Genomic DNA, 24223 nt, shown 5'->3' with positions numbered 1-24223 from the left:
CAGTTGATGGATTAAGTCAAATGACTCCTATGTAGAAGCAAGATGTTTTAATGTCTTGATGATGCTAAAGGATCAAGTGCTTCTAAGTTTTATTCAAGACAAGAATCCAAGAAAATCAAGATATATCATCAAGTTGATCTCTAGAATCTTAGGAAGAAGTTTCCAAATTGAAAAAACAAAATATTTGACCAAAGAATTCTATCATTTCAAATTGAGATTTGTTCTTTGGTAATCGATTACCAGCAGCTGAAAATGTTTATAACAGTCACTAGAAATTTGAATTCAAAATTTATAACGTGTAATTGATTACACTTGGATGGTAATTGATTACCAGCAGTTTATTGAACATTTTAATTCAAATTTTTAAAACCTGTAATCGATTACACAAGTCATGTAATCGATTACCAGAGGGGATTTTCAGAAAATAATTTCCAAGAGTCACATCTATTCAAATGTTTTATGAATGGCCATCAAAGGTGACTTGGAAACACGAATTTAAAGGGATTTTTCATTGCCCAAAAAGTTTTATCCTCTCAAAAGATTTAAGAGTTTTTCTGAACTGAACTGTCTTATCCTCTCAAAAAGATTCCTTGGTCAACCACTTGCATATTCAATAAGGAATTTTGATTGATCTTCATTGTACAATCCATCTCTTTTAAGAGAGATCTCTTCTTCTCTTCTTCTTATTTCTGAAAAGGGATTAAGAGACCGCGGGTCTCTAGTTGTAGAGGATTCCTGAACACAAGGGAAGGGTTGTCCCTGTGTGGTTCAGACTTTGTAAAAGGAATTTTACAAAGAGAATGGAAAATCTCAAGTGGGTTGCTTGAGGACTGGACGCAGGCATGGGAAGTGGCCGAACCATTATAAATCAAGTTTGCATTCCTCTCTTCCCTTAAACTTCTTTTATTTATTGCTATTTATCTTTTGCTTTAAAGAAGTTTATTTTGAATTGTCTTTTGAGTAATTCATGTTAAGGGTGTATTGTTAATCCGAAAAGAGAGAGTGAAAGTTTAATTGGGGAATAGTCTTCGTATCTTAATCAACCCCCCCTTCTTAAGATAACTGAGGCCATTTGTCCAACATCCTATTCTTGATAACTCACTTCTCTCTAAAAAGACAAACTTTCCAGAATGATAAAATGAGGTCACATGAACGTCTTGAAAACACAGTCAATCAAATGCTCCTTTTTTTTTAACCCTTTTTTTTATTTTTATTTTGAAACTTATTTGTTTTGAACTTTACTTGTTGTTTTACGGCAGCCCCACCAACGTGCAAGACGAGTAATCTCTGATTGAATGGTCTTGGAAGTCCAAACTCAGGAGCACAGGTCGCTTGAGCAAATAGACCAATGGCTTGCACCCAATTCCGGTGAAAGTTGAAAATCCTGATGAGTCATTAGAGACATCTAACAACAGCTTTCAAAATTTCCCCATGTGTGGCATCTCTTGTCAATGTCAGGATTTACATGCGATTCTCCTCAAATTTCAGCCAGCCCGCATCAATTAGACCTTGCACCTTACGCTTTAGGCCCCTACAATGCTCAATGTAATGCCCCGGGGCTTCTCCATGACAAGCACACGTTGCGTTCGAGTCATATTCTCGGAGAAATGGAGGTTGATGAACCTTGGTTGGGGTTATGGCTACCATTGAATTATCAAGTAGATATGGGAGCAAGTCAGCATAGGACACCGAAATTGGGGTGAATTCTACAGGCTTTCTCGCTGCAAAATTCATTTCTTGGTTGGTGTTTTTGGATTATGCTAAAGGTGATGTTCGTCATTGGAAGTGCGGTAGACAGACTTTGTGGTTATTTTAGGGATGGCCTTTGTGGATAACTGGGCGGTGGGTAAGGAGAAGGTTGGTTATTGGCTGAGTAATGACATTGTTGGGTTGGTGGGAAACTTGGCTGTATAGGAATGGCAGTCACAGCATGGGCTTCTCCCTCATTCTCACCCTCTTCATTTTCCCTAGTTTTTTTTGGCATTTATCAAAGCATGATGATCAGATTTGCCTCTTTTTAGACCCACTTTGATCCTTTCGTCGGTGAAGACCATATCATCAAAGCTTAAAGGTGTGTAGCCCACCATCTTTTCATAGTAGAATACTGGTAATGTGTCTACTATTATTGTCATCATTTGTTTTTCCATCATTGAGGTGCCACTTGAGCTGCCAGGTCTCTCCACCTTTGGGCGTATTCTTTTGAAGGATTCGTGCCCCCTTTTTGCACATGTTTTGTAGTTGCATCCTATCCGAAGCCATTATACTGACACTGCCTAACGAAGGCAACCATTAGGTCCTTCCAAGAATGGACTCGGGAAGGTTCCAAGTTAGTGTACCAAGTAACAGCTACCCCAGTAAGACTTTCTTGGAAGGAATGTATCAACAATTCCTCATCTTTTGCATATGCCCCCATCTTCCAATAATACATCTTTAGATGGTTCTCGGGGCAAGTAGTCCCCTTGTACTTGTCAAAGTCCAGCACCTTGAACTTGGGAGGGGTGATGATATTGGGTACTAGGAACAACTCTTCTAGGTTAGCAAAGGCATAATCTTCACCTCCTTCAATGACCCTGAGCCTTTCCTCTAGATGATCCAACTTTCCCATTTCTTCCATAGCATGAGGGTTTTCACTTGTTGTGGAATGCAAGAGGTGTAGTTGGGGATGATACTAAGGGCCCTCCAAAGGGTTTTGTAGGGGTACACCAACAACTGCTTGCCCTTCAGTGGCATATCCGAGTCAAGGCCCGAAGTCGGCTTGATTGTGGTGGGGAATTTCATGTGTCTCCCCCATGGGTTTAGAGACATGTATATGATGAGGTTGTCGGCTCTCAATGAGCATTTATTGACATCCTCATTAGGAGTGTACGCCACATTGGGTGGTGTATAGTTGGGAGGCAAGCCATGTGGCGGGAAGGCATGCTCGTTTTGAATTTGCACGTCATGGGGTCATCCGTACTTCCTAAATCTTTGCCTACCATATCTGAGGTTGGATGATTCATTGGTTGAGATCAGATGGGGGCATCGGGTTCACCTTAGCAACAGTGCTGGTAGCTACAACTGCAACCGCACTGGCTTCCATTATCTTCTTCATGATCATCTTGGCCTCCATCATCATGGCCATTTGTTCTTTCATGGCCTCCATGTCGGCCTTCATCTTCTCTTGTACCTCCTCTACTTCACCCATTACTCTAGCTCTAGCACAGGTTCAGTGAGGGCACCGTAAAGCATTTTTTTTATTATAACAATGATTAAGTTCTCTTTTTTTTTAAGGAAAGAATGCAATGAACAATGCAACCAATGAAAAGCACGGATGTATGCGAATGATGCACAGTTGAAGTATTATGAATTTTTACGCAGGACATTAATTTAGATTTTCAACATGGTCCATGACATCTTTGTCAAGGTGAAGCTGGAAGTAACAAGGATATCAACAATCTTAAACGTGTTTGGCAGTAGACGAAGCAATGATGTAACACGATCCATCTTTTGCCCCAATTTTGCAAGATGGTTACTTCCTTACTTTAACTTGACTCGATGAACCTTTTCGTAAAAGCACGAGCTTGGTTCAACCCCATAACCCAGGGAATGGAAATTTTGATCGCCAATACTTCAACAACATTTCATAGGGATGAAAGACTCGGGAATACGCATGATATGCATGGAAAATGTAATTATGAGATTGAGATGCCCGAAGAAACACCCTTTCTTAGTTAACCATGCATTAGGTACCATGTTCAATCATTTTGTTTTTAAGTGAAATGGGTTTATGATCCCAACATGGTTGACTCATGGTACCGAATATATGCAACTAAGAATGCAGTGTGAATTTTCGTGCTTTCTTTTTTGTTTTTGTCTTGCAGAGGAAAACGCAAGGGTCACGCATGAGCAAACATGAAAACAATTGGTATGCAATTGGTAGATCAAAAAGTTTATTGAACGCATATGCATGGTGATGCAATGACCCATGCAAAATGTGAGGTTGGAATATGATAACAGACAAATGCAGGAACGATATGTTCATTATGATGCCATGAAGAGATGCTTATGCGATGCATGATATGAATGCATTTATGGACACGAGAGCCCGGAAAATCATCTCTCTTACTTGCGCATTTGGGGGCGCAGTGCCCCATGTGTGCAGTTAAGAAGACGATATGGATCTTCTGACTTCCCACGACAAAAGATGAGACCCACATACAACGCATGTGTGACGACATGATGCAGATGCGCAAAAGCACAACAGGGGGATTTACACAGCATGGCAATATCCTCAAATAATCATACAACAAAGGCGTACATGACCTTTAGGTTATATGCATGACAGTGTTTAAAATGGCACGCAGCATGTTTGCTCTGTGCCCCTATTTTAGGGACCTATAGGATAATATCTAGGGGTCTCTAATAACTACTCCCAATGATTCATAGCTCACACGGCTGTTTTCTAGAGGTATCATCACTCAAGATAATAATATTGTGGCGGTATGGAATACCAACGACAACATATTATAAAGAGAGAAAGCTCTAGACGAGGTTTCACTATTATCAAGCAAGTCGGAGACCTAGCATGATCATAGATTCACCTCCACTCCTTAGATTCCCATGAACCCGGGTATAGGGCCCATTTTTTACTCAAACCCGTGGGTGCTTAGAATGCAGTGTAAAGAATGTGAAATAGACAACAGTTAATTACATTTTACACAGTTTAACAAATGCACACACAAAGTTTCACAATTCCACAATTCCTTAAAATAGGCCTAACTCACAAAAAAAGTCCCCAGTGGAGTCGTCAACTGTCGCAACATGCCCTTTTGCGGGTGAGCGAGGCGAGGCTCACGGGTGCGCTTTCCAAAGGAGGAAAGATGCGCGGAGTCGCCACCAACGTTTATTTGTGGAAAACGTCAGAAAAACCAAAGGAAACCGGTCAAAATGAAAATCCTAAGTTCGGGAGTTGTATTTACGTTTGAGGAAGGTATTAGCACCTCTCACGTTTGTCTCAAAGGACAACAGCCTATTTTTAGAATTGGGAAATTGTGTTATTTTACCTTTTATTTCTTTTTATTTTTTGAGGTCGACAAAAGCGGAGCTTTTGCTCCTACGTACCCTCCATCGAAGAGGAAATCAGACCTACGTAGTTCTTTAATAAGCGTGAATCAAGCGATTTTTTTTACTTGAAAGGTGATCATTTTAAGGCGTTGGACCTTAAAAATGATCCATTTACTTGATAAGGAAAAAAACTGAAATGATAAACTTTCAAACCCTTTTTAGTGACTTTTTTTGTGGACGAGCTTGACTAGGCGAGTTGGTTTTAGCCTTAGTTTCACTTTAGTTATTAGTCAATTCGATTAAGAATGAAAAAATCCCAAAGAGAAAAACGTCCGATTTGATTTTTTCGCTTCATTTTACTAAAAGGTATTTTTTATTATTATATTATTATTTTACCTCTTTTTTGATTTCCAACGTGGTTACGGCATGACCGAACGGTCGGAATTCATTTTAACAGAAATTAATGGATATTACAAATCAAACGATCGATGGAAATTTATTTTATTTTTTGATTAGGCGAGAAATGACTTAAATAAATGACTGAAGCACGTCAAAAGGGGGTACGGAAAGTAAATGAAAACGAGAATAAAAGTACACAAAACAAATGGGGACCTCCGCGGGTACATAGAATGAATTGAAAAGCTCGATTTGGAAACTTATCCGTTAAAGAACGAAGAACGGATGAAGAACGTTGAATAACGGAGGAAAACCTTCACGAATTTGCTTATGGAAACATCTCGGAAGCGTTACGGAAGGCCCAATTCAAAATTTCGAAATTGCTATTTGCACCCCCCCCCCAATTTTGATGAGTTCACCCCTCTTCTTCCGTAATTTACGGAAAAGTTACAGAAGCCTTACGGAAGCATATAGGACTTGATTTTCTTCTTCTTTCTCTTCCCTCTTACCCGTATTAAGTGAAATATGCTTATTTAGGGTTATGGGAATTTTACGCAAGCATTACGAGTGTCCAGGAAGCCCCGGAATCCCATTTTTTAACAAAACGGGGGAGGTGGTTGCCACCTAGCTCGCCCAGGCAAGCTAGATTGCTTCCACCTTAAGCAAGAAATTGCCCAGAATTCCCTAGAGAGGCCCAGATTTGAAAATTACTATTTGCACTCCCCATTTTACTAAATACACCCCCCTTTGCCCTTTTTTGGCAATTCTTTTTCCGTAACGTTACGAAACTTTACGAATTTCGTAACGATACTTATTTTCTTTCCGTAAGGTTACGAATCCTTACGGATCATGTATTTACTCTTTTTTATCTTTCGAAGAAGTTACGGAAACTCACGGATTGCGCAACAACACCTCCTTTTGGTTTCCGCCACATTACGGAATTTCACAGATCGTGTAACCCTGCTCCCCTTTGATTTTCGGCGTGTCTCGAGACTTAAATATCGTGCAACAAAGGGTGCCAAGTATCTTGAAGCGGCCAATCAAAGGTTGCATATCATCAAGTAATAATCCTCGGACGAAATTAGGGTATGACAAGTTTGATTTGGAGATCCATGATCGGAGTGGTGCACAGAACCTCGTGGCCAACCACCTGAGTAGGATTGAGCGTGCGTTTGAGGACTCACTCATTCGGGATAATTTTCCAGATGACCATTTGTACATTCTGTATAGTATTTTTGATTCCTTCCCCACTCCTTGGTTTGCTAATATTGTGAATTATTTGGTTGCTTCTGTTTTTCCTCCTTTAGCATTTAAAGCTCAAAATGATAAATTAAGAGCGATGCTAAGCATTATATTTGGGATGACCCCTATTTGTGGAAGTTGTGCAGTGACCAGGTTATTAAGAGATGCATTCCAGACCATGAGATTGACTTAGTCCTGCAATTTTGTCATTCTTTTGCACCAGGTGGTCATCTTGGCATACAGAGGATAGCTCGCAAGTTGCTTGACTACGGTTTCTATTGGCCAACCATCTTCAAGGATGCGTGGAGAATCTGTAGCACTTGTGAGCCTTGTCAGAGAGCAGGCGGCTCATTTTCATGGAGACAGCAAATGCCTCAACAACCCATGTTGTTCTGTGAGGTGTTTGATGTCTGGGGTATAGACTTTATGGGGCCTTTCCCTGTCTCTTTGGGTTTTGTTGATATTATCCTTGCTGTTGATTATGTTTCAAAATGGGTGGAAGCCAAACCCACCAAAACTAACGACGCTAAGGTTATTGTGGATTTTGTTAGATCTAATCTGTTTTGCAGGTTTGGAGTCCCTAGAGCCATCGTTAGTGATCAAGGAACCCATTTTGTAACAGGTCCATGTATGCCTTGATAAAAAAGTATGGGGTCATGCATAGAATTTCCACACCTTACCACCCCCAAACTAATGGGGAGGCTGAGATTTCAAACAGGGAGATAAAAAGGATCTTGGAGAAGATTGTGCAGCCGAACAGAAAGGATTGGAGCACCAGGCTGGATGATGCTCTTTGGGCGCATAGGACTGCCTACAAAGCACCCATAGGAATGTCTCCTTATCGGGTTGTCTTTGGCAAGGCATGTCATCTTCTTGTAGAGATAGAGCACAAAGCCTATTGGGCTATAAAGACCTGCAACTTCTCTATTGATAAGGCTGGAGAGGAAAGGAAGTTGCAACTAAGTGAGCTAGATGAGATCCGTTTAGAAGCTTATGAGAATTCCAAAATTCTACAAGGAGAAGACCAAGAAGTTCCATGACAGCTTGATAGCTAAGAAGGACTTTGTGGTTGGACAGAAAGTTTTATTGTATAACTCTAGGCTCAAACTCTTGAGTGGTAAGTTGAGGTCAAAGTGGACTGGTCCTTTTTTCGTGACTAATGTTTTTCCTTATGGTACAATTGAGATCAAAAGTGAATCCACAGATAAAAGCTTCAAGGTCAATGGACACCGGCTGAAACCATTCCTCACAAACCCCTCCTTGGTGGATGTAGTGGTGGAGGAGACCTCCTTACTTCACCCTACTTCTCTTCCGCCATGACTTAAGGAGTTTTCTTTTTCTATCTCCTTCTTTACTTTTATTGCACTTGTCCAAATTTATTGATTGTTTTGATTGCTCTTGATCTTATGATTGTGCTACATTGAGGACAATGTGTTGTTTAAGTGTGGAGGGGAGATTGTTCTTTATTTGGGGTTTTCTAGGTTAATTTTGTTGGGTTTTCTAGTTTAATTTTGTTAGGTTTTCTAGGTTAATTTTGTTATTTTAGTTTTATGTTTTGTGTACAACATTGCATGTTTCTCTTTGAATTTTGGGTTATGTACAAGTAATGGGTAATTGTTTTTGAAATAGGAGATTCTTGGCATTTTGTGAATTGAAATCCTTGTTTTTTTGTACATGTCAAGTTAGTTTTGAAAGTTCGAATTGAAAGTGATAGATTTACCCTTGGTGAGAATTTGAGCCATGATCATCTATTTTATTCGGTGTGTTTTGCCCCATTGATTGCTTGCACAATAGCCTTGGCTTGACTCTTGTTGATACTTCTTGCTTCACATGCATGTTGGGAGATGATTTAGGAATTTTGTTCTTATAAGCCTCTAGCCAAATGAGCCCACCTTGAATTAATTCCTTTGATAGCCCCTTTCAGCCTATGTTCCCTTTTCTTTGTTTTGAAGCTCATTACAAGCCTTAAGTGAAAAACCATGATCTCACCCTACCCTTAAGGAATTTTGGAGCTTTGGAATTGTTTTGGGAATAAGTGTGGGGGGGGGGGGGGGGGTATGTTTCATTGGATGATATGTTTTTGTTGGCCATGCTTGATGATGTATTTTGGCCATGCTTGATGTATATACATATATTTCCTAATTGTTGCTTTATTGTTCAATTATTCAAAATGCTTTCAAATGCTACTGCTATTGTTCACGTTCAAAAAAAATGAAAAAAAAGAAAGAAAAAACACGAAAAAAAAAACAAAACAGAAAAAGAATGAAGTTGAATAAATGAGGTCTTGGCTTGAAGACTTGGATTGGTTTGAGGACTTGGTTGACTTTTTTTTTTAGGTTTACTCTTTATGCTTAATTTTTAATTTTGGTTTTGGGGTTTACTACTTTTACATAGTTTCCCCTTATTCCCCATTGCTCCTCTATTCCTTTAGGTTTTAGCTACTTATCCCATACTTTCCTCTACCTTGTCCTTGGCCTCATTACAACCTTAAAAGACCTTTTGATCCTCATGTGCATGTGTTTGTGGTGTGGTTGTCAACTTTAGAGTCTTGCCAAATCTATGTGGTGTTTGTTTTCATGGGTGCTCTGAGAGTAAACAGTAGCCTAGACACTTGAGAGATAGAGTGCATATCTTGTGAGGCTTTATCACTTTTCATTCTTGAGCTGATTGACTATCTTGCCATGTTTGAGATGCTTGGATGATTTTCATGACTGTCTTGATTCTTTAAGTCTTTACGTGTTGGATGTTTCCCATTCCTTTCATTCCTTGAGATTCATTGAGAAATATGTAATTGTTTTTGTGTTTGTTTCGTTCTCTTTAATGTCTCTGGATTTGTTCCATGCTTTGCTTTTTGATTTTGCCCAGGAGTGCAAAAGGCTAAGTGTGGGGGGATTTGATGTGTCATTATTTTCTCCTACTTCTTAACCCTTTTTTGTCACCATTTTAATTACTGATTAGCCTTAATTGTCAAATTAATTATGCAGTTTTATCATTTGGGCCTACTTGACTAATTTTGTGTTTTAATTTAATTTCAGGAGAATTATAAGCAATTGGGCTTGAATCCAGAATTGGGCTTGGACTTGAAGAGAGCAGACAATTTTATTTTATCAAATCTTATCTTATCCAAATTTTATTTCATCTAGATTTTATTTCATCCAATCTTATCTTATCTTGTCCAGATTTTATTTTATTTCGTTTATGGGCTTGGACTTAAAACAGATTTGTATGCTTTGGGGCTGAGGACCTATATAACAGCACCAGGGTTTTAGTTTAAGAGTTTTTGGAGGAGAGAATAATTTTAGGGTTTTGCAATTCCAGTTTTTACTGTTCATGCACACTGTTCACGTAGCAATAAAATTCATTTTCTGCAATTTCATTTTCTGCTTCAATTTGCAATTTCGTTTTCTGCTTCAATTTGCAATTTCGTTTTCTGCTTCAATCTACAATTTCATTTTCTGCTTCTAATTGCAATTTTGTTTTCTACTGATTAATGGAAGGCTAAGTCTCCAGCTCTGTTTTCTCTTGAGGATCAAGCACAACTCTCTTTGAGGTTTTGTTATTACTATTGAATTCTAATCAGTTTTTCCTCTTCACCAATTGCTCTGTATTTGTTGCTATTAATCCATGCATGCTTAGTGCTTGATTAATTGTCTTTGCACTTAATTGATGTTCATGCTTAATGATCAGTTTCGTTCATGATTAATTGGTGTATGTGTTGCTTAATCACATAATGATGGCCTTATGTTAATTTTCGCTTAGTAATTTAATTTAGGGTTGGATTAAGTGGTTGAACTGATTAGGGATAAATCCTCGTAACCTAGGATAAGAGACTTGCTTGTGAATCAAGGGGGAACAACATGTTTTAATTCTGTTATTTCTTTAATTCGAATTTGCTTGCAGTTTAATTTACAAAAACAAACAAACCCCCCCAATTCATTACTGTTTTATTACTATCTATTATGAACATTTGGTTGACCATTGCTCGTTGGGAGATGACCTAGGATCACTTCCTAGATACTGCATTTTTAATGTTTATTTGATTCGGGTACGGCCTCGATCAGTGTGTCCTCCGGTGTCCTTGCTGAGTATAAGGACCTTGCTGGAAGCCTGAAAATCCTCCTTGAGTATACCCTTGCCTTTGCTGATTCCCCATCAAATGAATTTCTTGAGTGTTTTCTTTAGTGGGGATACATTGGCTTGTCTCATGAGCTTCACCACACATGGTACAACCTGTGACCTGCAAAATAGAAGAATGTGTAGGTTGTCCAATCGATAGTTTAGTTGGCAACTTACCAAGTGTTTCTGTTAGGATCTCAAGTTGCTTAGATAGCAACTTATTCTGTGCCAACAAAGCATCGTGTGATGTTAGCTCCAACAGGCTCTTCTTTGTTGGATGATGGGTTTTGTCCCTCATAATGGCATGATCACTGGCTGACATGTTCTTTATGAGCTCAACTGCTTCTTCTGGGGTTTTCAGCTTTATTTTTCCCCCAGCAGAAGCATCTAGTAATTGCTTGATTTGTGGTCTCATCCCATCTATGAACATATTCAGTTGGATTGGCTCAGAGAATCCATGGGTGGGAGTTCTTCTCAATAAGTCTCTGAATCTCTCCAATGCCTCACTCAAGGATTCATCAGGGAATTGATGAAATGAAGATATTGCTACCTTCCCTTCAGCAGTCTTAGATTCTGGGAAATATTTCTTTAGGAACTTTTCCAGAACTTCTTCCCAGGTTTTAAGACTGTTACCTTTGAATGAGTGGATCCACCTCTTGGCCTCTCCTGCCAACGAAAATGAGAAAAGGTTGAGTCTGATAGCTTCATCTGGTACACCGATAATCTTAACAGTGTTTCAAATCTCAATAAATGTTGCCAAGTGTGCATAGGGATCTTCATTAGGTAATCTTTGAAATAAATTCCCTTGTATCAGATGGATCAAAGAATAGGGGTAGGTGATGTTGTGCGCTTGCACTTCCAGACGTGCAATGCTAGTGAAAAATTGTGGTACCGAGCTACTTGAATAGTCCTCAAGGGTAGTCCTCTGGTCGTGCTCATATGCCATGGTAACAGTTTCAGACAAATGATTAGTGGATTCCCTTGATGATGATGAATCAGAAAAATGGGTCTCTTCCTCAAGAATGGATGCAACTATTCTATCTTGCAACAGTTTCCTTCTCTTCTCAGCCCTGTTCCTTCTCAGTGTAGCTTCAATTTCTAAGTCCAAAGGAACTAAAGTGCCTGTGGGAGATCTATGCATAAACAGTACTAACAGAACAGCGGTTATCCAGTTCAATAAGAGAAGACAAATATAAATTAAAGAACAAGTATACACATAAAAAATCAAAGAATAACAAATAAAGAATAGACACCTAAAAATGAGCAAACTTCCCAAATAAAAAGAAGTTCCCCGGCAACGGCGCCAAAAACTTGTTCGCTTCCGGCAAGTGTACCGGATCGCACAAGTAGTATAAAACGATAAGAACCGAGTATCGAACTCTCGGGGAACTTGTGTTATTTGGCAAGCTATTTCGGTAAATAGGTGTCTGGTATGAAAATATGATTGTGGTTATGAACAGGTATATAAACTATCTATGCAAAAAGAAAGAAAATCACGCAAGAGAAAAGTTGTGTAAAAACAAGTAGAGAACACGTTGGCCTTCCTAATAGGTTCCTGATGATAAAAGGATGTTCTCTATCTAGCAATGCTCACGTATTCCTATGTTGTCTCCTGGACTACTAGACCCCGATTCCTTATGATAGCCTAGCCTAATCCTGATCAAGCCTCATTCGTAGATTCCTCTTGTAAGACTAAACTCAACTAGGACTACATTAAGACACACACAACTAAGTTCTTGTACCCTGATTCCTCGTGACAGTACAACAACTTAGCCCCGTACTATCAAGGACTTTAGAATCAGACCAGTTTCCACTGTTGAATGACCTTAACAAAGCATGCATCTATGTGATCAAGGTAAAGACATACTGGAATGAAAAGCAGATATCACAGAGAACACGCAAAACATCATTACATAGAGAGAAATATATTTACATCAGGTACCTACAGGGAAGATCCAACAGAAGATTTAGCTTTCCATGGTCTGGAATCCTCCTTTACAACACAGAGAAGAACAAGATGAAAGATTGCAAAAGTACAAGTGGTGAGGATGTCTCCTTCACCTCTAGGATCTCACAAACTCATCTCAAGTTCTCATAATGGCTTCCACTTCGAGCTCTCGTCTTTGTAGATCTTCACACAGCAAAATCTCTCAAAACTCTCTGGAACTTGGACCCTTCTCTCTCTAGAACTTCCTAAACATGCAAAATCTTCAAGCCAAGGCCAGACTCTCATGCATGCAAAGGCTTCTTCAAGAAAAATGCCAAACTCCCTCAAAAAAATCTGATCTCAAGCTTAAATAGGTGGGTTGGTCCGTGCTTGCGCGCTTAGCGCAAATCTGGATCGCTTAGCGCACATAAGTGGATTGTGGCTTAGCGCGCTTCTTTAGCTTAGCGAATGAGCTGAAGCAGTGCACTTGATGACTTGGAGCGGTGCGCTCAGCGAACCTGACAGCTCATCCTCTTCTGGATTCTTCCTCGCGCTTAGCCACGGAGTGTCGCGCTTAGCGAATGCTCACTAAGCCAGCGAATTGGCATAGCGAGAAGGTGAAAACAACACTTTTCCCAATTTGCCTAATTCACCTCAAATTGAGTGAAGTTGATTATTAAACACACAAAACAAAAGTATAAATTATCTATTACCTATATTTAAAATAAGTACTTATAATATTATAAAACAACTATAAATTGGAGAAGTTTGATACAATATACACATGTTTTATACATAAAAGTTAGTCGTTTTCACCGACTAACAGGTTATCCGCACCTTTTGTCAGCTAGAGGCAAGCGAGCCCGTTGAGACGCAAAGACTACCATCATCATCTGCACCTTTGTCATCCAGAGACAGCAAGTCTGATGACATGTGGAGATAGCTTACGGTTATCCGCAAATTTTGTCAGCTAAAAGCAAGCGAGCCCGTTGACACGCAGAGACTAATGCCATCATCAGCGCCTTTGTCATCCAGAGACGGCGAGTCCGATGACATGCGGAGATACCTTATGGTTATCCGATCCTTTTGTCAGCTAGAGGCAAGCGAGCCTGTTGACACGCAGAGACTAACGTCATCATCTGCACCTTTGTCATCCAGAGACGGCGAGTCCGATGACATGCAGAGATACCTTATGGTTATCTACACCTTTTGTCAGCTAAAGGCAAGCAAGCCCGTTGACACGCAGAGACTATCATCGTCATGTACACCATTGTCATCCAGAGACGACGAGTTCGATGACATACGGACACACCTTATGGTTATCCGCACCTTTTGTCAACTAGAGGCCAGCGAGCCCGTTGACATGCAGATACTAACGTCGTCATCTGCACCTTTGTCATCCAGAGACAACGAGTCCGATGACACGTGGACACACCTTATGGTTATCTGCACCTTTTGTTAGCTAGAGGCAAGCGAGCCCATTGACACGGAGAGACTAACATCGTCATCTGCACCTTTGTCATCCAGAGACGACGAGTCCGATGACATGCGGAGATATCTTATGGTTATCCACACCTTTTGTCAGCTAGAGGCAAGCGAGCCCATTGACACGCAGAGATTAACGTCGTCATCTGCACCTTTGTCATCTAGAGACAGCGAGTCTGATGACATGCGGAGATACCTTATGGTTATCTGCACCTTTTGTCAGCTAGAGGCAAGCGAGCCCGTTGACACGTAGAGACTAACGTCGTCATCTGCACCTTTGTCATCCAGAGATGGCGAGTTTGATGACATGTGGAGATACCTTATGTTTATCCGCACCTTTTGACAGCTAGAGGCAAGCGAGCCCGTTGACACGTAGAGACTAACATCGTCATCTGCACCTTTGTCATCGAGAGACGGCAAGTCCGATGACATGCGGAGATACCTTATAGTTATCCGTACCTTTTGTCAGCTAGAGGCAAGCGAGCCCGTTGACACGTAGAGATTAACGTCGTCATCTGCACCTTTGTCATCCAGAGACAGCAAGTCCGATGACATGCGGAGATACCTTATGGTTATCCTCACCTTTTGTCAGCTTGAGGCAAGCGAGCCTGTTGACACGTTGGTGGAAGCTCCATTGGAGCTTGTAGGCCTAGGATCTTCTTCATCAATGGATTCCTTTGCTTCTTGGAAGATAAATGGCAGCGGAATGGAGAAGGAAGAGAGAGAGGAGAAGCCACTTCAAGGAGAAGATGAGTCTAGAAGAAGCTCACCACCATAGGAGGCCATGGTTAAGAGCTTGGAGGAAGAAGGAGATGAATGAAGGGAGAGGGAGAGAAGAGCACGAAATTTTGTGCTAAAAAAAAGCTCTGAAATCTGAAGTTAATATTCAAATGATCAAAGTTCAAAAAAAATGCACACACATGACCTCTATTTATAGCCTAAGTGTCACACAAAATTGGAGGGAAATTCAAATTTCACTTGAATTTGAAATTGAATTTGTGGAGCCAAACTTTGGAGCCAAAATTTCACTAATTATGATTAGTGAATTTTAGTTATGGTTCAGCCCACTAATCCAAGATCAATTCCAAGATTCTCCACTAAGTGTGCTTAGGTGTCATGAGGCATGAAAAGCATGAAGGACATGCACAAAGTGTGACTATATGATGTGGCAATGGGGTGTAGTAAGCAAATGCTCACCTCCCCCTCTAAAATTTAATTGGATTGCGCTTCTACCAATTCAATTAAATTTATTTCCAACCACACACATCAAATATCCATTTAGTGCATGTGAAATTACAAAACTACCCCTAATACAAAAACTAGTCTAGGTGCCCAAAAATACAAGGGCTGAAAAATCCTATATTTCAAGGGTACCCTACCTACAATATGGAGCCCTAAATACAAGGACCAAATATAATGACATCCTAGTCTAATATGTACCAAGATAATTGGACCCAACCTTGGCCCATGGGCTCAGAAATCTACCCTAAGGTTCATGAGAACCCTAGGGCCTTCTTCAGCAGCTCTAGCCCAATCTTCTTGGAGCCTCTTGCTCATGGTTCTAGTGATTGGTCCCTTCCTAGGGAGGATTGCATTACACGTAGAGACTAACATCGTCATCTGCACCTTTGTCATCCAGAGACGGCGAGTCTGATGACATGCGGAGATACCTTATGTTTATGCGCACCTTTTGTCAGCTAGAGGCAAGCGAGTCCGTTGACACGAAGAGGCTAACATCGTCATTTGCACATTTGTCATCTAGAGACGACGAGTCTGATGACACGTGGACACACCTTATGGTTATTCGCAGCTTTTGTCAACTAGAGGCAAGCGAGCCCGTTGACACGCAGTGACCAATATGGTCATCTGCACCCTTCCTAGAGAAGTCAGCGTCTTCCGGCCGAGACCACGAAAAAGCCTCAATTCTGCTATCGTGACTCGAGGGTCCGATAGCATCTGGAGATACCTCATGGTTATCCGCACCTTCGTCATCTAGAGATGAAAAGTCCGATGACGCACGGAGACAACATATGGTCGCCCGCACCTTTCCTATCCGAAGACTATCGAAGTCCCTTTTATCATCCAAAGACGAACAAGTCCGATGATATCGGGATGATGATGGTCATCCATTCCTAATCATTTTGAAGATTTTTGTAGATTTTACCTTTGTCATCCAGAGACGTTCAAGTCTGATGACGCACAAGAGTCGTCTCTGCTAACCAGAGATGATCAAGTCAGGTAGCATGCGGAGACACCTAAGGATTATCCGTACACACATTTATGCTACCCTGACCTATGAGAAGTCAGGTAGCATGCGAAGACGCCCTACACGGTAATCTGCACACATTTCGAAGACAAAAATGTCTTCAGTCATTGCATGCCTTCAAAGGCGACAATGACCCTCATTTACATTTCGAAGACAACAATGTCTTCAGTCATTGCATGCCTTCAAAGGCAACAATGTCCTCATCTACATTTCGAAGACGACAATGTCTTCAGTCATTGCATGCCTTCAAAAGACAACAATGTGTTCGTTTCCATTTCAAAGACAACAACGTCTTCACCTCAAAAACTTCAATATCTTTTTCCCCTGTGCTTCGTAGGACTCGACGCCCTTTGTTTGTACGCTTTAAAAAAAATAAAGAGTGAAAATGAAAATGAAAATCAATTAAACGAGAAAAGAAGGAATTTCAATGTCTTCATGCCTTCACGGGTTTTGCTGCTTGGATTTGCGTTAGTGGCCGGTCGGGTAAAGATTCAGCGCGAACGAAATTAGTGTCTTATCTTTACTTCCTTTTTATCTCCAATAAAAGATAAGTAAAGAGGGGCAACTGTCATACCCTAATTTCATCCGGGGACCATTGTTTGTCAGCATGCGACTTTCGTTTGACCACTTCAAAATGTTTAACACCAATCGTCGTGGAATCCGTAAATTTCCTAGATGTTTCGGAGAGAAACCGGCCAAGAACACAAAAATGGGAGTGTATTTTGGGGGGTGTGTAAATATACTGTTACACCCTAATTTCATCTATGGACCGTTGTTGATCGCTTCAGAAGGTTTAACACCCATCGTCGTGGAATCCATAAAGTTTTGTGAGGTTTCTGAAGGAAAACAGCTAAAAAACACAAAAAATGAGGGGTGAACTTATCAATATGGGGGTGTAAATAGAAATTTTCAAATCTGGCCCGTCTAGAGGATTCTGGACCTTTTCTTTCTTCCTAGCTAAGCAACCAGCTCGCCTGGACGAGCTGGGCAGCAAGCACCTCCCTCCTTTTGTTGAAAAATGGCTTTCGGGGCTTCCATAATGCTTCCATAAAATTCTTGTAACCCTAAATGAGCATATTTCACTTAAGATGGGTGATAAGGAAGAGAGAAAAAAAGAAAATAAAGTCCTATATGCTTCCGTAAGGCTTCCATAACTTTTCCGTAAATTACGAAAAAGGGGGTGAACTTATCGAGATGGGGGTGCAAATAGCAATTTTCAAATTTTTGAATCTGGGCCCTTCCAGAACATTTTGGAAGCTGGGTTGCTTAAGGAGGAAGCAGCCTAGCTCGCCTGGGCGAGTTGGGCGGCAACCTCCTCCCCCTTTTCCTATAAATAGGCGAATGGGGGTTGTTCCAATGAGTGCCTCCCTTGGCTATGTATTTCATCCGTTTTGGGTGAAAAACATGTTTTTCATGAAGAAAATCCAAGCCGAGGTGCTTCCGTAACGCTTTCGAAACGTTTCCGTGAGTAATTTCATGAAGATTTTCCGTCGTTCTTCACCGTTCTTCGTTCTTCAACCGGTAAGTTTTTGAATCCAAGACTTTCAATTCATTTCTTGTTTTGTTGGCTTTCATCTTCATTTCGTTCACTTTCGGTTTTCTTTTCTTTCGTTTTTAACGAGCTTTAACCAATCATTTAAGCCGTTATCTCACCTAATAAATGATAAAATGAATTTCAACCGATCATTTGCGTTGTAATCTCGTTTAATCATTGTTAAAGCAAAATCTAACCGATCGTTCACACTGTAACCACGATCAAACCAAAAAAAGGAAAAATAATAATAAAATAATCAAAATATCTTGAAAAAATAATAATAAAATAATCAAAATATCATTGAATAAAATAATAAAAAAAATCAATCAGACATTTTTCTTTGGAAGTTTCCTTGAATGAATTGACTAATAACCAAAGTGAAACTTAGGCTAAAATCAACTCACAAATCAAGCTTTGTCCGCAAAAATCACTAAAAACCATTTTAAGGTCCAACGCCTTAAACGGTCATCTTTGCTTTTATCGGTTAACATGGACTGTTCAAAAGCATAAAATCAACATGTAGCTTTACCGCTTTTGGCAAGAACTACGTAGGTCTGATTTCCTCATCACAATTGAGGATACGTAGGAGCAAAAGCCCCGCTTTTGTCGACCACCCCAAGAGATCGTTAATGTTTCTCTCCTTTCACACCCCAAGAGATTGTTAATAGTCTAACGCCTTAACGCTTCTCTCCTTTCCTAAACCAAGAGATCGTTAATGGTCCAATGCCTTAACGTTTCTCTCCTTTCAAAAACAAAGAGATCGTTAATGGTCCAATGCCTTGACATTTCTCTCCTTTCAAAAGAATCAAAAGATCATTTAATGGTCCAATTCCTTAAACGACTTTTGTTCGGTTAAAATATATCTTGCGAAAAAAAAGATAAAAACAACTTAACCAATGTTTAGTTCTACAAGAACTACGTAGGTCTGATTTCCTCATCACAATTGAGGATACGTAGGAGCGAGGAAAACACCATTGTCGACCACAAAAAGATAAAAAAAAATACAAAAGACCCATAAAAAACATAAAAACATAAAAAAAGGAAAATAAAACAAATTGAAGTCATATTTGCACACTTGATTAAAGGTTATCGTCCCTTGTGACGGACGCGTGGGGTGCTAATACCTTCCCTATGCGTAAAAACAACTCTCGAACCTTTCACAATTAAAGTTCGTAGACCACACCTTTCTGGTTTTTCCGATGTTTTCCTCAAATAAATGTTGGTGGCAACTTCGTGCGTCTTCCTCCCTTGGAAGACACACCCATGAGCCCTCACGTCGCCCTCCCGCCAAAGGGTAGGTTATGACAGAGGGGATGTGCCTCTTCCTAAGGGAACTGTTCAAGTCATTCCAATACTCTACTGGATGATCCCCATGAATCCTTATTTCCCTAACAAGGGAAGTCCACCAATAGAGGGCATATCCTTGGAAGCTAAGGGTAGCCAAAGGAACCTTCCTTTCCTCATTTGTATGATGGCAAGCAAAGAGTTGCTCAATCTTTATTTCGCAATCTAAATAAGCCTCTACATTGTCCTTCCCATGGAAGTATGGGAGGTTAATGTTAGCATCTTGAGGCTTTCTTTCGTTTTCTCTTCTATGGGAGTAAGGTCTAGGATGTGACCTATGCCTTCCTCCATAATAGTCACCAAGTTCTTCACTTAGGCTCCTACAGGAGTCATGACTACTATAGGAGGCATGTTTTTTTTTCTTAACTCTTTTAGTATTTTCCTTTTTTCTTCTTCCGTTATTTGTTCCCTCTCATCTTGACTTATTTCTACCATCTCTTTTACTTTTTATTTTCTTTCTAGTTTTTCTTTCCATAACTTGAGGGAACTCAACTCATCTAATATTCTAGATAGAGGGTCCTTATGACTAGTACTCTCACCATTAACACCAGATGAATGATGACTCATGTTGGTTCCTAAGTGTTGGTTTTTTCTTGTTGGGGGTTTGCAAAAAGGTAAAAGCTAGGGTTCAAAAGAACTCAAGATAAGCGTGATAAGCAAGAAGAAAGTATTATGCAATAACAAGATAAACTAGGTGTGACTAGTAAAGAAAATAATCTATGAAAGTAAGCAAGAAATTAAAGTGCAAGAAATGTAAACTAGGCAGATCCTAAGAGTGTTCGGATGACCACATTTAAGGTTCCCAACAAAACACTCACTATCTTAAGGGAAAATTGCCTAAAATTATTACACACAAATGAAAGTGCGGTAACCTATTGGAGGCTCCCAACACACTTCCAATGAAAGGCCTTTTTGTTACAAAATTTGAAAGCAATGAAGGTAAACGTACAAGTGTCCAACTACAAGTAAATTGCCAATTACAAAATTACAACATAAAAAAAGTCCTGAATTTTGGTGGTTGTTCTCTTTTTGGTGTTTCACTCAATTTGGTGACAAGGAAGCAAAGAGACAAGCAATAACCAAAGACCAAAAGATGAAATGAAAACTAAACCAATAGAGTTTTAACAAGACAAATTTTCAAGGATTATTCAACAAATAAAGTAATGAAAGGCACATAAAAGCAAGCTAGGACTCAAAGAGAAACCTAGAATGGCTCTAGAGTAGAGTAAAAAAAAACTATAAAAAAAACTCAAGAAACCTCTTGTTTTGGCACTTGTTTTTTCACTACTTTTCAATTGAAATTTCAGAACTAAGATTGGTCTAAAATAGGCACTAATTATAGAACAAATTTTGAGCCAAAACAAAGAGCACACTTCCCTTTCACTTTTTTTTTAAATTTTTCCTGGACACTAATTTTCCTGCCAAATAGTATGATTTTTATTATTTTTTCCTTTTATCCAAATCACTTGGTTCATTTTTTCTAATTTTTGTCCAGATTTCTAGAAAATTCAGTAAACATTTCAGCTCAAAATTCGTAGTGACCAATTTCCAATAATTTTTAGAAGTTCGTATGTTCAAGCCGGTATATTGATTGCCTTAGGTTTACTTTCAACTTTCCTATGTATGTTAAACTCACTAGGCTTGTTTACCACAACTTTAAGAGTTCAACATTCACTTAGAATCAAAATTTCAACCAACAATTCAATCACCAAAACTCAAATTCACAATAGACACAATCATAAGGAAACCTAAAAGTTCAAGAAAAGATTCACAATCAAAGACTCTCTAAGAATTATGCATGAACATGTTAAGGACTAATTAACATGCAAGATTTGACTGAAATCAAATAATAGGCAAAAAAAATTCATACACTCATGAAAAAATAGTTAAACAAAGAAACAAGAAAAAAATAAAATTTAGCACAACATACGGAATCTTATGTGACAAGTTTCATGACTAGACATGACTTCTATGACAAGACTACAATAGGTAAATGATGTGTCATCATTTTCTCATATTTCTTAACCATTTTTGTCACCATTTTAATTACTGATTAGCCTTAATTGTCAAATTAATTATGCAATTTTATCATTTGGGCCTACTGGATTAATTGTGTTTTTGATTTAATTTCAGGAGAATTATAGGCAATTGGGCTTGAATCCAGAATTGGGCTTGGACTTGAAGAGAGCAGAATATTTTATTCTACCAAATCTTATCTTATCTAGATTTTATCTCATCTAGATATTATTTCATCTAGATCTTATCTTATCTTATCTAGATTTTATTTTATTTATGGGCTTGGACTTAAAACAGATTTGTAACCTTTGGGGCTAAAAATATATAGCAGCACCAAGGCTCTAGTTGGGGGCTCTCTCTCCTTTTTTTTATTTATGTTTTAGGCTTCTCTTCTTCTTTTAGACACTTTTTCACTTTGGAGAGAAAGAATAAATTTAAGTTTTGCGATTCCAGTTTTTACTATTCACGTAGCAATAAAATTTCATTTGATGTTTCAGTCTGCAATTTTGTTCTCTTCTGATTAATGGAAGGCTAAGTCTCCAGCGTTGTTTTCTCTTGAGGATCAAGCACAACTCTCTTTGAGATTCTATTATTACTATTAAATTATGATCAGTTTTTCCTCTTCACCAATTACTCTGTATTTGTTGCTATTAATCCATGCATGCTTAGTGCTTGATTAATTGTCTCTGCGCTTAATTTACGTTTATGCTTAATGATCATTCATGATTAATTGGTGTATGTGTTGCTTAATCACATAATGAATGCCTTATGTTAAATTTCGCTTAGTAATTTAATTTAGGGTTGGATTAAGTGGTTGAACTGATAAAGGATAAATTCTCGTAACCTAGGATAAGAGACTTGCTTGTGAATCAAGGGGAAGCAACGTGTTTTAATTCTGATAATTTCTAATTCAATTTTACTCGTTGTTTAATTTATAAAGACAAACAACCCCCCCCCCCCAATTCTTTACTGTTTTATTACTATTTGTTATGAACATTTGGTTGACCATTGCTCGTTGGGAGACGACCTAGGATCACTTCCTAGATACTGCATTTTTAATGTTTATTTGATTCGGGTAGCAACGTGTTTTAATTCTGATAATTTCTAATTCAATTTTACTCATTGTTTAATTTATAAAGACAAACAAACCCCCCCCCCCTCAATTCGTTACTGTTTTATTACTATTTGTTCTGAACGTTTGGTTGACCATTGCTTGTTGGGAGACGACCTAGGATCACTTCCTAGATACTGCATTTTTAATGTTTATTTGATTCGGGTACGGCCTCGATCAAATTTGGTGCCGTTGCCAGGGAGCATGGTCCAAAGGTTCATAATAGCTAGTGATTCATGCTTTATGTTTAGTTGTTTTACATTTAATTCTTTTGTTTAGTGTGTTCGTGTTGTATTAGTATGTTGTGTTAGTGCGTTGTTCTGTTTTATTTGATGTTCTGTTTTGCAATTTAGTAGTACCCCTTGTTCAGCGCTTCTCCTGTTTCAGTTTTATGTTGTGCTGTGAATAGTGCTTAGCGACGAAATTAGAGACTGATTCTGTGTTATTGTTCACACAGCATTACATTAGCGACTGAATTAGCGACGGTTGTTGACAATTTAATTGGCAATTTTTGTTTTGATAGTTAGGGTTGTTATTTTTGGCTGAATTTTTGTGTCGTGGGTTCTTTTGACTCATATTTTGTGTGAAAAATACCAGGAATACTTGTTGTGGCTGGATTTGAGAGATTCAAAAAAATTTTGAGAACTTGTGTTTAGCAAAACTTCAAACGGCCATAACTTTTGCTCCTACTGACTTACAACCCTTTGATCCTGAAATAGATAGAACATTTCATAGATTAGTTAGGCATAGTGTGCATCTTATGTATTCTGAGCATTCAGTTATTGGTGAGTATCCTGAGCATTCTGTGGTTGGTAATTTTGAACATCCTGATTTTGAGCATTCTGATTTTGAGCATTTCACTACTAATTTTTATACTGAGAACATGGCTCAACCTCCACCTCGTGAGAGGACTCTTAGGGAAATGGCTGCACTTGATTTCACTTATGAAAGCTTGTGCATTCAATATCCTGATGAGGGTGTTCCATATGTTCTAAAGACTGGACTAATACATTTGCTGCCCAAGTTCCATGGTCTTGCAGGTGAAGATCCTCATAAGCATCTTAAGGAGTTCCATATTGTTCGTTCCACCATGAAGCCCCCTGATGTCCAAGAAGATCATATCTTTCTAAAGGCTTTTCCTCATTCTCTAGAGGGAGTGGCAAAAGATTGGCTATACTACCTTGCTCCCAAGTCTATTTTCAGCTGGGATGACCTTAAGAGGGTGTTCTTGGAGAAATTCTTCCCTGCATCTAGGACCACTGCCATCAGAAAAGACATTTCAAGTATCAAGCAACTTAGTGGAGAAAGCTTGTATGAGTACAGGGAAAGATTCAAGAAATTGTGTGCAAGCTGCCCTCACCACCATATTTCTGAGCAACTTCTTCTTCAATATTTCTATGAGGGACTTAGCAACATGGAGAGGAGTATGATTAATGCTGCCAGTGGTGGAGCCCTTGGTGATATGACCCCTGCTGAAGCTAGGAATTTGATTGAGAAGATGGATTCCAACTCCCAACAATTTAGTGCAAGAAATGTTGTTATTGTTCTTAGAGGAGTCCATGAGGTGGCCACGGATTCATCTTCATCTACTGAAAATAAAAAGCTTGAAGGAAAACTTGATGCCTTGGTCAACCTAGTAACTCAGCTTGCCATGAATTAGAAATCTACACCTGTTGCAAGACTTTGTGGTCTATGTTCTTCTGCAGATCTTTGTCCTACTTTCCAGCAATCTGGAGTCAATGA

At 39.2% G+C, this 24223-nt stretch overlaps 1 non-coding gene across 1 annotated transcript; it reads right to left on the bottom strand.

Moving 5' to 3' along the window:
* Nucleotides 1-23741: 23741 nt before the first annotated feature.
* On the bottom strand, nt 23742-23849 carry LOC112999829 (small nucleolar RNA R71). The gene has a single exon (XR_003265047.1). It is a non-coding gene; the product is annotated as a small nucleolar RNA R71 (small nucleolar RNA).
* Between the last annotated feature and the right edge of the window lie 374 nt (nt 23850-24223).

Source organism: Glycine max, chromosome 16 (assembly GCF_000004515.6).
Source record: "Glycine max cultivar Williams 82 chromosome 16, Glycine_max_v4.0, whole genome shotgun sequence".
Taxonomy (NCBI): domain Eukaryota; kingdom Viridiplantae; phylum Streptophyta; class Magnoliopsida; order Fabales; family Fabaceae; genus Glycine; species Glycine max.
This window is presented reverse-complemented; position numbering and strand designations above follow the sequence as displayed.